The following is a 12,790-nucleotide window of genomic DNA, read 5'->3' on the forward strand; positions in this document are numbered from 1 at the left end:
CTGTGTCTTTCGAGTGGGGAGTTTAATCCATTTACATTTCAGATTGTTATTGAGAGGTATCGTCTTATTGCTGGCATTTTATTGCTTTTTGTTTAGATGTTTTAAGTTACTTTTGTTTCTTTCTTCCCCTTTTATTATTCATTTTCAATGTTTGTTGGTTTTTTTAAGGGGTTGTAAGATTTAGTTTATTTTGTCTTTCTCATTTTCATTTGTGTTTTACTAGTGGGTTTTGTTTTTTATTGCGTATTCATAGTAGTGATTATTGTTTTTCAGATTCCAGATGCAGGACTCTCTTGAGAATTTCTTGCAGGGGTGGTCATGTGGTGATGAACTCCTGCAGTTTTTGTTTGTCTGGAAATACACTATTTCTCCCTCATTTCTGAAGGATAGCTTTCCTGGGTATAGTATTCTGGGCTGGCAGATTTTTTGTTTTTTAGTATTTTGCACATCATATCATCCCATTTTCTTTCTTTCTTTTTTTGTTTTTGAAGTAAAGAAAAGGATGGAATTTAATCTTTATTTAGAGGACACTGCAAGATATAAAACTCCACATGAAAATAAGAAACCCATTTGGAGGCCAAGCTTTATAGAGCATGTACAGTTTGAAACTGTTCAAGTGTAGTTTCATTGTAAAAAGTACTGCAATGACAAACCACATTCAAAAAGAGTTCTTAGTAGAGAAACAGTAAGACAAACTTATACCAAACACAGTATACAACAAACAACTTTATGCCTCAAGTGTACAATCTAAAAGATAAAGGTCCCACGAGTCCCATCCTGAACTTGGAATGTGTAGCCTTCAGAGGTATTTTCTGTCATACATTTTGATCTTCCCTTTCCTCTACAGAGAGCTACTTCTCTATCATGTTTAATAAAGCCTTGTACACAGACTCATTTTGATGGTTTTGTAGAAAATCGATTTTGTCTAAGCTTCCACATTCTTCAATCATTATACTAAGTCTCTCAGCTTCACCTAGTTTCTCAGCAGCCTGAAAGATATTTGAAATGGCATCCAGAATAACTAGAATAAGTTTGGTATGTTTTGTAGTTAAGAGGTTCATCAATGGTTCTATTGTGCCACAAGAATGAGGTATACAATCTGTTCAAATGCTCTACCACTTGTATGGTTGGTCACAGTCCACACAGCCTCCTTTTGTGTCTTAAAGTCTGCCTTGGAGAGGATGCTGACAAAGAATGGGACTAATCCATGATTCACTACTTGCTTGTTCTGATGGCCAACTGTGAGGCTTGACATTGTCCATGCAGTTTCCTTCTGAATATTAGTTTTAGGGTTAGTTAGCAAGCTGAGAAAGATGTCAAGTGCTCCTGCATCTATCACAGTCTGAGTCTGTTTATCTCTCTCAGTGACAACATTCCCTATGGCTCTAAGTACTAGAGTCACAATTGGCTACTCAGTAGCTCCTGGAAGCTTCACAAGTTGGGGCACAGCTCGTGTTTTCACAACCATTTTAATCTGTTCGTTTGGACCATTGATAAAGTAGGAAATAATAGCACAGGTGGTATCTGCTAATACTTCTGGATCGGCATGAAGCAGGAGATGAAATGGAGTAGAAAGAATTTGCTCAACAGAATGGAATGGGGGTGAAGTTTTCTTGTAGTGACAAAGGTTTGAAAGAGTTCAGATAAGATTACATAGATAACCACATGCTAAAGATGACATATCGGGAACCGCAAGAAGAGCCAACTACACCATACTTGATAACCAATTCTTGGAAGACTGAACCATCACCTACAATGTTTCCTGGAGCTCATACATCTCATTCACTGATGTGAGCATGGGGAGATGCCAACAGAGAAATGACTGCTGGGATAGCACCTCCATCCACCACAGTGTTGATCTGTTCTGATGTCCCAGAAGCAATGTTAGTGAGTGCCAAAGCAGATTCAAACTGAATGGCACTACAGTCAGTTCTGCCCAAGAAGGACACAAATTTTGTAATTAAACCAGTCCAGATTATATTGTCAATGAGGGGCTGTTTTTCTCTAGAAAGCAATTTCCTAGCAACTTGAGTAGCTTGGAGCTGGTTTTCCAAATTGTTACTATTTATGCCTTTGACAATGACCTCAACAGACCAATTTACAGTGCCCTGGTTGTGGCAGTTTTCCTGCAGTGGAGAGGTAGCGTCATCAGGAAATGAGTTTATATTTCTCTTTTCCAGCATTCTTTTCAGCATTGGTCATCCTTCTTAGTTTTCTTCAGCTCCACATTAACTTCTCTTTGGTACCACCTCAATTCTGTACTATCTTCTCCCTTGTTCTGAATCTGTTAAGATGGGCAGCTGGTGAATTAGCATTCTTGTTGGTGTACATGGTTATGAGATAGAAGGAGAAAACAGCACAGCAGGCTCAGTCTTCCACAGGAGGAGGTGTGGGGCTCACAGTCTGTGGATTAGTTGCTCTATTAATGACCACTGTGGCTAAGCTCAAAGGTGGTGTGCCTTTCATGCCAGTTTCTTCTCACGTAAAGAATTTTAGTTGAGAAATCTGCTGTTAGTCTGATGGAGGCTCTCTTGAAAGTGATTTGGCATTTTTCTCCTGCTGCTTTTAGGATTCTCTTCTTTCCTTTGAGCTTTGACATATAATGTGTCTTGGAGAGGATCTTTTTGGATTGAATCTGTTTGTGGATCTTTGAGCTTCCTGAATCTGATTGTCTGTGTCTCTCCCTATACCTGGGAAGTTTTTCATTATTATTTTATTGAATAGATTTTCAATGCCTTTACCTTTCTTCTGTCCTTCAGGAACATGCATGATTCAGATATTTGTGTGCTTAATGTTGTTTGCTAGCTCTCTTAGATTTTCTTCATTTTAAAAATTATTTTTTACTTTTTTTTTGTCTGTCTGGGTTATTCCATAAAGACCATCTATGAGTTCAGAAATTCTTCCACTTGTTCTAATCTGCTTCTTAAGCTCTTGGTTGTGCTTTTTATTTCATTGAATATGTCTTTCAGTTCCAGGAGTTCTGCTACATTCTTTTTTAAGGTATTAATCTTTTTTGTAAATTTCCTCCTTCATATCCTAAATATTTTTTCTTTTTCATTATATTGTCTTACAGAGTCCTCTCTTATCTCATTAGGTTTCCTTAAGATAGTTACTTTGAATTCCTTTTTCAGTCATGGCAAGGGTTTCCTGTTCTGTAGGATCTGGTACTTTAGAGTTACTGAATTCCTTTTGAGGTGCCATATTTTCTGGGATTTTTTTTCATATTTCTATTATCTCTACATTGATTTCTAATCATCTGGTAGAACAGTTGCTTCTTCTATTACTCTGCAGTAGACTTTGAGGAGAAAGACTTCCTCTTTCTTCATGCTCCTCAAGTAGCTCTCCTTGTATCAATGAAGTTAAATATGTGGTTGGCCACCTGCACAGTGGTCATGGAGGTTACTAAGTCAGCAAGTCATCCTTGCAGCAGTAGTAGCTGCGGTGGTGGCTGTTATGGACCACCTCTGAAGAAGCTATGTGAGGCCTCAAGGTGGTGGCATGGGGTTTTGTCTTCTCTGTGGGCACGGCAGTGCTGGAACAGTGGCAGACCAGGTTTCCTGCCTCCTCGCGGCCTCCCTGGTGGTGGTCGGTTGCCAGTCTTTTTTCATATCTAGTTGAAATTCCTCTTTGACAGATGTAAAAGACTCAAGAATTCAAATTTTTAGGCCAAGGTTCAAATTTTTAGGCTGTGAATTTAGAGTATTTTTGTAAATTGGAAGTCCTTTGAGACAATACATACCCCAAATATTAATTGGAAAGGGTCTGGTATTGTATGACTCATCTAAAGCCAAATAAATGTACTTGCAATTTTTCAAGTTCTATTTTGAAATCTTGTTATCTATGGTAAATGATTTAGTGGCTTAATCAAATACCTTTTACTTTTTGTAAAATAACCTCTTTGGGCTTTCTTAAAATTTTTCTAACAAAATTTCCATATCGAAAACTATATATTTTTAATATCTTTATCTAAAAATGGTTTTCTACTTTGTGTAAAATTGAAGCTGTTTGATAGCTGAACAAAGTTACAAGTCTTGATCCTGTTAAAAATTGTCTAACATCCTTTATTGAACATTTAATTTTGATTTCAGGTGGCTACTTTTGCCAACTGTTCTTTGACTATAGAGAGTAAACTTCTTATGTAATGCTGAACATGTCTCAATATTCCCTACTTTATCCTTAAATTTTTTTTTGCACAACAAATAGCTTTTTGCCACCTTTTGTCACAGAAAAGAAAAATTGCCATTCTGTGTAAAATTTGTAGCATCCCTTTTCCCAGTCTTCTTAAAATTATTGTACCAGTTATAGTATAAGTTTGTGCATCTCTACTCATCTCTGCTTCTATAGGATGCCTCAATTTTAAATTTAAAAATTTGTCCTTATTTATATTTTAAATTACAGAAAAAAATTAATTACATATAGATAATGTAAATATTTAAATTTATTATTCATATAAGTTACATAGTCCTTACTGTAATCCTAGTTCTTGCTGTCTGCACAAAACATTTAAATAAACACATCAAATGTTACACTAGTGTGTAGAAAAAAATCATTTCATCTTCATTAATCTCTTGACACCAATTAGATTGTGCTATCTTTACATGTAATACTAGAACTAATGCAGACACCTGACACATTTACACCTTTACCTGACACAGTACAGCAGTAATATCTTGCTCAATGCAAGAGTTAAAGTAAATGAAGCCCTATCAAAACAATGAAATTGTAGTTAGCAAAAAATTTTTTTTATAGTTCTTCACTTTTAAAATTTAAATTAAATTAATTAAAATTATATATAAAATTAAAATTCCATCCTTTAGTTGTACTAGCCATGTTTCAAGTGATTAATAGCCACATGTGCCTAGTGGCTACCATATTGGACAGCATAGTTCTATATTTTTATTACTAATTTTTTTTGCATTTGTTCTATCAAAAATAGAGATTTATGTTAAGATCTCCCACTATAATTGTAAACTTCTTTCTTTCTTCTTTTATTCCTGTCAGCTTTATGTATTTAAAGCTGTATTAGTGTGTGTATACAGTTTTAGAATTGTTATATCTTCCTGGTGGATTGACTTTTCAGCATTCTGAAATGTCCCTCTTAATATCTAGTACTATTTTAAAGCCTTAATGCCTACTTTGCTTCATCTTATAATAATTATACCAGCTTTGTTTTGGTTTATGTTTCCATTATATACCAGGGTATGTGCAAATTTTTAACAACCAGCTCTCTGGGGGTGGGTGGTAGGGAAGTGTCAATTTATAGCATTTGCCAGTCTCCATGACAGGCTACTTCCACCAGGGATGATTTCAAGCTTCGAACATGATATCAATTGGCTCACCAAATTTCCAAAACTTTGATAATTGGCTCTTACAAACTAGTATGAGGCTGCTGTAACAACCCACTGATGATTGTACATCTTTTTCCATCAACAGGTATGTGTCTTTATATTCAAGTAGTGTTTATTGTAAGGAGTATATAGTTTTTTCCCCCAGGTCTAACAATGTTTGTCTTTTAGCCATGATGTTATACCTTTTACATTTAATATCATTATTGAAATATTTGGATTTAAATTTATTATCTTACTATTTGTTTTGTGTCTGTCTCATCTACTTTATGTATCTTTTCCTCTTATTTCTTCCTTTAAAAAATTAATCAAATAAATTTTATTATCCTGTTTGCCCTTTTGATCATCTTGTTAGTTATACATTCTTTTATTATTTTCTTAGAGATTAAAATATTCATCCTTGATTTATAATTCAGCTTATCAGTTCACTGTAAGTCAGTGCTTTTGCTGCTTCCTGAACAATGCTAGTACCTTGGGATGCTTTAACTCCATTTACCTTTCTCTTGCTTGTCTCTGGTTGCTATTTTTGTCATATTTTAATACTCAATATTATAATTTTAAACTACACAACGCATTTTTATTATGTTTTATAAGATAGTATTTATTTAGCTTTAATCATATATCTACCCTTTCCATTGCTCTTTATTCTTTCTTGAATGTCTGTGCACCTCTCTCCAAAAAGTGACGCTATGATGAATATACATATGTATAAAATTTTTGCATATCTCATATTGTTTTCTCTTGATATGTCTTTAGATGTGCAACTTGCCTAAATAGATAAGCTGTCTATATATACTATATATATATGCATATATACATTTTTTTATTCTAGAAAATTTTTAAGTAGACAATAAAAAAAAGTAGAGACACATAAAAACATAGAGACAATAGTAGAATGAATCTCCAAGTTCCTAGATTCTATGTCATCATTTCAGTGAACTTATAAATGTAATTTGGTTCTTAATTTTAGTAATGAATAAACAATTCATTCCACCTAGTAGGGAACTCAACTAGGTGTTAGGGTTTTTTTTTTTTTTTTCACACTTCAAGTATTTGCCTTTTCAATTTCTTATATCATCAGTATACAACAGCTTCAAATTTGTTTATATCCAGTTTATATCTATATTACAGAGAGCCTTGGACAACTGTGGGGCTAAGTTTATGTTGCTACATCAGGAACTCTGGAATATCACAACACTACATCAGGTATCTTATTTTTCCTTGCTGCCCCCAGAAAGGTTGGGACAAGGAGAAACAGAACTGGGACATAGGGCTCAAGGTCAAGTTCCTGGGAACTAGAAGGATTAAGACCCCAAGGAGAAGAGGGTGCTCTTTGGAAGAGTGGGGTCTTACTGCAGATTAGTCAAGGGATATGTATTTTCTTTTGGGAGATTGGCCCAGGGTCCACAGAAGAAAGCCACTATGAAATATCTCATTGAAAATTTCCTGGCTCAGATTCTGTAGGACTTGTGCATGGTCTTTGAAATAAAAGAGATGCAATTTTCAATGTGAAGGGCTACCTTTCAATGGCAAAAATCACTTAGAGCCTGGTTAATTTAAAGCTGGTTGAAAGAGCTATGTCACCTGAGGAACCACTGTTGCACTGAGAGTGGGACTGTCAGGGGTAACAAATGAGGCAGTCACCAGTGTCAGACTGAAAGAGGGTATGAAGAGGAGCTGGAAATGGTCAAGATAATTGAAGCAGAACAGCAGGCACTGAAAAAGTTATCAAAGAACAAGAGATAAAGAGCAGCATTGGTGGGAGGAAGGGAGGATGGCATGTCAGGGTGACATGTGCTCAGGAGATATGAAGCTGAGAATTTGGGGTGGGATGGGGTGGGGTGAGAAATGTGGCTCTTGGTTTATAGCCTAGGCTCTTGATATTTTCCCATAAACAGTGTAACCTAAGAGAATCACTTGACTTTTGCTGTTATCCAAGCAAATTCAACTTATTTTTTTCCACCTCGAATAAACATATTAACCATCAACAAAGTTTGACCATCCTACAAATTAACAAAGAAATCACATTGCTGAGTCACTCTTCGAGCAGATTTTCTCCCAGAACAAAATCATTGCTCATAATCAGTGCATTAAATGTGTGTGTGTGCGTGCGTGTGCGCGTGGGTGTGTTGGTATAGAGGAGTGGGGGGTGTGCAGAACGTAAATGTACAAGCAAAAAATAAGGCAAAACAAGCTACAATCCAGAGGAGTTATGAAGGTTGGAGAAAACACCTCCAGTTGAGGAAGTTGAAAGGACTTCGTGAAGGAGGTGGCTTTTGAAAGGAAACTTGAATGTCATGTAGGATTACAACAAGAGTGACGGTACGGTAGAAAGAATTCTAGGCCAAAGTGTATGTACCAAAGCTTAGAGGCACAAAAACATGAGGTGATTAGCAAACAGTGAGATCCCCAGCTGATTATCTCATAGGTTTTCCATAGGATGTGAGAATCAGCTTTTCAGCTTATTTGAGGCCATATAGCAGCAGACTGTCAACGCCAGGCTAGAAAGAATGCAGAAAGGAGCTGGAGGGTTAGCCAAATCATTTTTGGAAAATTACTTTTTTCTTATTCTTCCAAATAATAATCTAAAATCTTCAATTTCATTTTTTTCCTTTAAGCATTTTCTTTGATTTAAAAATCAATAGAGGAGAACAGAACATTTTGGGAAATGATAACAAGAATAGAAAAAAATCACTCATAATTTTACCACCTGTAATCAACCTTTTGCTGTATTTTCTTCTACGTGTATTTATTTACATATTTGTGACCGTAGCACTTATAAAAGCTTTAAAAGTTTAATTTATATGTATAATATTACATATAAAATAGCATTTCTCCATATTATTTTACAGTTTTCATAAATATCAATTAATGTCCTCCAGTATTCCATGATATTGGTGTACCATAGTTTTATTAATCATTTACCTCCAGTTGGATTTATGGGTTACCCTCTTTTGGGGGGTGAGTAGTAAGCCTGCAAAACAGAAATTTAAAAATATCTTTGCAGTTTAGAATGATAGATACAAAGAAAATTTAACAGGGATATATGTATAGTTCTTTTAATAAATTTGTTTATATTTTAGTTTTAAAGGAATTAAAAAGTGCTAGTAAGACCCAGGCACTTAATTTAACTGGACTCATGGAAATGACAATTGTGATGAAACAGCTAATGTGAGCTTAGGGTTTTAATGTAAAGCATAACAACACAATAAAAGTAAGAGTCCCTCTAAACTTTGATAAGTTTACTGTAGAATAAAAAGAATTATTTGGCCGTGAAGGAGGAACAGCACAAAGTCAGTACTTCCCTAGGTCGTTGCCCACACATATAGTGATGAGTTTCAGATTTCCACCTTCAAATGTAGATTGGTGGTGAGAATGAGTAAATGTTACTTTCCAGGAATGTCTCCTCCAGGACACCAAGCTAATAGCTAGCTCAGGTTCAGATGGTTTTCATTTAATTTTTTAATTATCCATTTAAAAATGTTATTTTTGTTTTTTAAAAATTTTATCATTACACGCATAAACATTTTTTGTGGCCCTTTACTAATTTCTCCCTAAACCCCTTCCCCTCTCCTTTTTAAACTAAAGAAGCTGTTGGACAGTAATTGCTAACTTTCATTTTTCATTTTTCACATTTGATGAATCAGAAAAATGCAATTAGAGTAAAACTTTTATTTAAATGAAACCAACCGGTCAGATCCTCGAAGTTCTTATTATGGACATGAATTTCTAATACAAATGCAATAAGTTGATGTCAATGATAAAGGTTTAGAGATTGGGCTGAGCAGAGACAAAAAACCTTGGTGTACTGAATAATATAAAAAGTTTAATTATAATTACCACTCAATATACTTTTTAAGAATGCTTATTAGGAGGCAGGCAAGGTGAAGGTGTGAGATATATACAGATGAACAAAATGTAGTCTTGGTATTTAAGAATTACACAATTAAATGAGGGCATAGAGAATTAACCAAGATGCAGTGGGATAAATATTATCACAGTGATCACTATAAGGAAGTACGTGGACCAGAATGAATGAGGAATTAGTGATCCTCTATATTGGAGTGGGATGGTAGGAATGGAATGCTACATATGGGTGACATTCAGTTGATTTTGGAGGACAAAGAGAATAAGTATTTGAGAGAGCAGTTGCAGCATACGAAAAGGAAGAGAAAACTTGTCTCTGACAAAAGTCACATTCTAGCTGGACTACAGCTATAAGGCTTAGGAGTCTATTAAAGCTCAAAAGTAGGTAAGTATATTTAAAAGGTCTTTTGAGAAACATTTACATGTACATATTTGTGGGATACAGTGTGCTGTTTCAGTACATGCATATACTGCACAATGATTCACTTAATGTAGATAGCATAGATTTGTGCCTATTAGTTCCACCACCTTTCTTCCCTGCTGACCCCCTTCTCCTGCTGGCCTCTGGCACTCTATTCTTTACTCCTATGAGAACACTTTTTAAAAAAAATTCTATGTATGAGTGAGATCATACAGTATTTGTCTTTCTGTGCCCGACTTACTTCGCTTAACACAATGGTTTCCAGTTTCATCCATGTTGCTGCAAATGATAGGATTTCAATGGTCTTTTCAATAAAATGGTTGCAATCAAAAAGGTATTCTTTCTTTAGTTAGCCAGATGATTAGTGATAATTTTGTTAAGCACTGTGCTTTACAGGCCAAATCACAGCAGCCCTATAACACAGGCATTATATTCGTATCCATTTTGCTCACGGAGTAATGTAGTATCTTCTTAGGATAAGTCAGCCAGACCTGGTATTTGAACCTGTGCACTTGTCTGTAAGTGCATCCTCTCAACTGTCATTTGTTTTCTAATCATGTACTTTTGTGAAGGTTTCCCTATTCTATTAGATTTATTATTAGTATACGGGTATGGGTAGGTGGATGCACATATTCAAAGACTTGCTCATTACACCCTGACCACATGGATCATGCTGCTGATTTTGCACACACCCTTTAGGCTCATTCACGCTCATCACCCTTCCATTTAAATTTTGATAGCAAGCCCCCCCCCTTTTTGCCTATATTAACTCATTTTCTTTTTGGTAAAGCTTTATTGAAGTATAACTGAATTTTAACAAATTGCACGTATTTAAAGCATACAATTTAATAAGTTTTGGCATATGTATACACTTGTGAAACCAGCAATGAAATAAAGATAATGAACACATTTATCACCTTCCAAAGGGTCCTCTTGTCCCTTTGTAATTCCTCCCTCCTGTCAATCTTGCCACCCTCCCATCCCCAAGTAAGCACAGATACGCTTTCTGTCACTATAGATTAGTTTGCTTTTTAAAGAACTTTATAGAAATGTAGTCATACTGTATAAGCTTTTTTTTTTTGTCCTGGATTTTTTGCAGTCAGCATGATTATTTTGAAGTTTATCTATGTTGCTGTGTGCCATTGGGTAGATATGTCACAATTTGTTTATACTTTCACTTGTTGGTAGATCTTTGGTTTGTTTCAGTTTGGGGCTGTTACAATATATTAACTCATCTAATCTTAAGTAACTCCCCCAAAGGCACAACTAGTAAGTAGTGCAATGAGAATTTGAATGCAAGAAGTAGGACTCCAGAAGTTGTACTCATAACCACTGCAGTGTACTCCTATTTAAATCTTAGCTATCCTTCAAGTTCCCACTCTTGAGATCATCTCATCTATTAAGCTGTCTCTGAGTGGCTCAGGCTGAGTTCCCAAGAACCGTGTAAATACCTAACCTACAGCACTAAAATATTCCATCATTATTGTGTAGTTACTATGCTGTGCATGTAAGTTTTTCCACTCTCGTCAGACTTAAAGCCCATAGAGGCGAACAGGTATGAGTGACATCATCATAAACCACATCTTCTCTCCCTTCAGTATTTGTCACCTAGAAAATGCTCAATGACTATTTAATGGTTAGGTTATGATCATATATGAATACCAATTCTTTATTATTGCATTGTGCTGTAATACATTGATGCTCCCAGTTGCTGTCATGATATTCAGAGCTGTTTATCTTGACCCTAAGTATCTCTGCATTTCTATTTTTTAGGAATTCTTTATTTTGTTTATTACATATTTTTTGAATTTCCCTTGCTGGCTGGTGCTTGCAATCACTTTTTTACTTTTAATGAATACATTTTATTTATTCAGAGCAGCTGTAGATTTACAGTAAAACTTAGCAGAAAGTACAGAGAATTCTCATACACCCCCTGTTCCCTCATATGCCCAACCTCCTTATCAACATCCCGCAACTGAGTGGTGTATTCACAGTTGATGAACCTGCATCGCCACATCGTAATCCCCCAGACTTCATTGTTTACCTTAGCTTATGCTTGGTGATGTACATTCTATGGGTTTGGACAAATTTATAATGACATAGATCTACAATTGTATTCTTTAGCATCATACAGAATAGTTTTATTGCCTTAAAAAATCACCTGTGCTCCAACAATTCATCCTCCCCTTCCTCCTAATCCCTGGCAATGACTGATCTTTCTATTGTCTCCATAGTCTTTCTTTTTCCAGAATGGAATCATACACTATAAAGACTTTTAAGACTGGTTCATTTTACTTAGTAATACACATTTAAGTTTCCTCCATGTCTTTTCCTGGATTGATAGCCCATTTCTTTTTAGTCCTGAATAATATTCCATTGTCTGGAGGTACCAGAGTATACTTATTCACTCACCTCCTTAGGGGCATCTTGTTTGCTTCCAAGTTTTGGTAATTATGAGTAAAGCTGCTGTAAATGTCCATTTGCAGCTTTTAGTGTGGGCATAAGTTTTCGATTCATTTGGGTAAATACCAAGGAGCGTGATTGCTGGATTATATGCTAAGAGCACGTTTAGTTTGGTAAGAAACTGCCAAACTGTCTGTCACGCTGGCTATTGCAATCACTTCTTGCTTCTGCCTCTGGCATGTCTAATTTACTGCTGCACTTAAAAAAAATATTGTGGTTAAAAACACATAACATGAGATTACCCTTTTAACAGTTTTTAAGTGTACAATACAGTATTGTTAACTATATGCAAATTATTGTACAGCAGATCTCTAGAATTTTTCATCCTGCATGACTGAGATTCTATACCCATTGAATAGCAACTCCCCACTTCCCCCTTCCCTCAGCCCCTGACAACCACCATTCTATTTTCTGCTTTTATGAGTTTGGCTACTTTAGATACTTCATATAAGTAGATTCATGTTGTATTTGTCCCTAAGTATATCATATGACATAGCAATCCCATTTCTAGGTATTTATACAAAAAAATTAAAAATAGGAATTTGAAGGGATATTTGCACTATCACGTTTATGACAGCATTATTCACAATAGCCAAAAGAGAAAATAACTTAAATAACCATCAACAGATAAATGAATAAACAAAATGTAATATACTCATACATGTACATACAGTGGAATATTATTCATCCTTAA

The 12,790-nt window shown here is 35.4% G+C and overlaps 1 pseudogene; it reads right to left on the minus strand.

The window, feature by feature from the left end:
• Positions 1–747: 747 nt before the first annotated feature.
• Positions 748–2,331, minus strand: LOC134378847 (importin subunit alpha-1-like; annotated as a pseudogene).
• Positions 2,332–12,790: the final 10,459 nt, after the last annotated feature.

This window comes from Cynocephalus volans, chromosome 5 (genome assembly GCF_027409185.1).
Source record: "Cynocephalus volans isolate mCynVol1 chromosome 5, mCynVol1.pri, whole genome shotgun sequence".
Taxonomy (NCBI): Eukaryota; Metazoa; Chordata; class Mammalia; order Dermoptera; family Cynocephalidae; genus Cynocephalus; species Cynocephalus volans.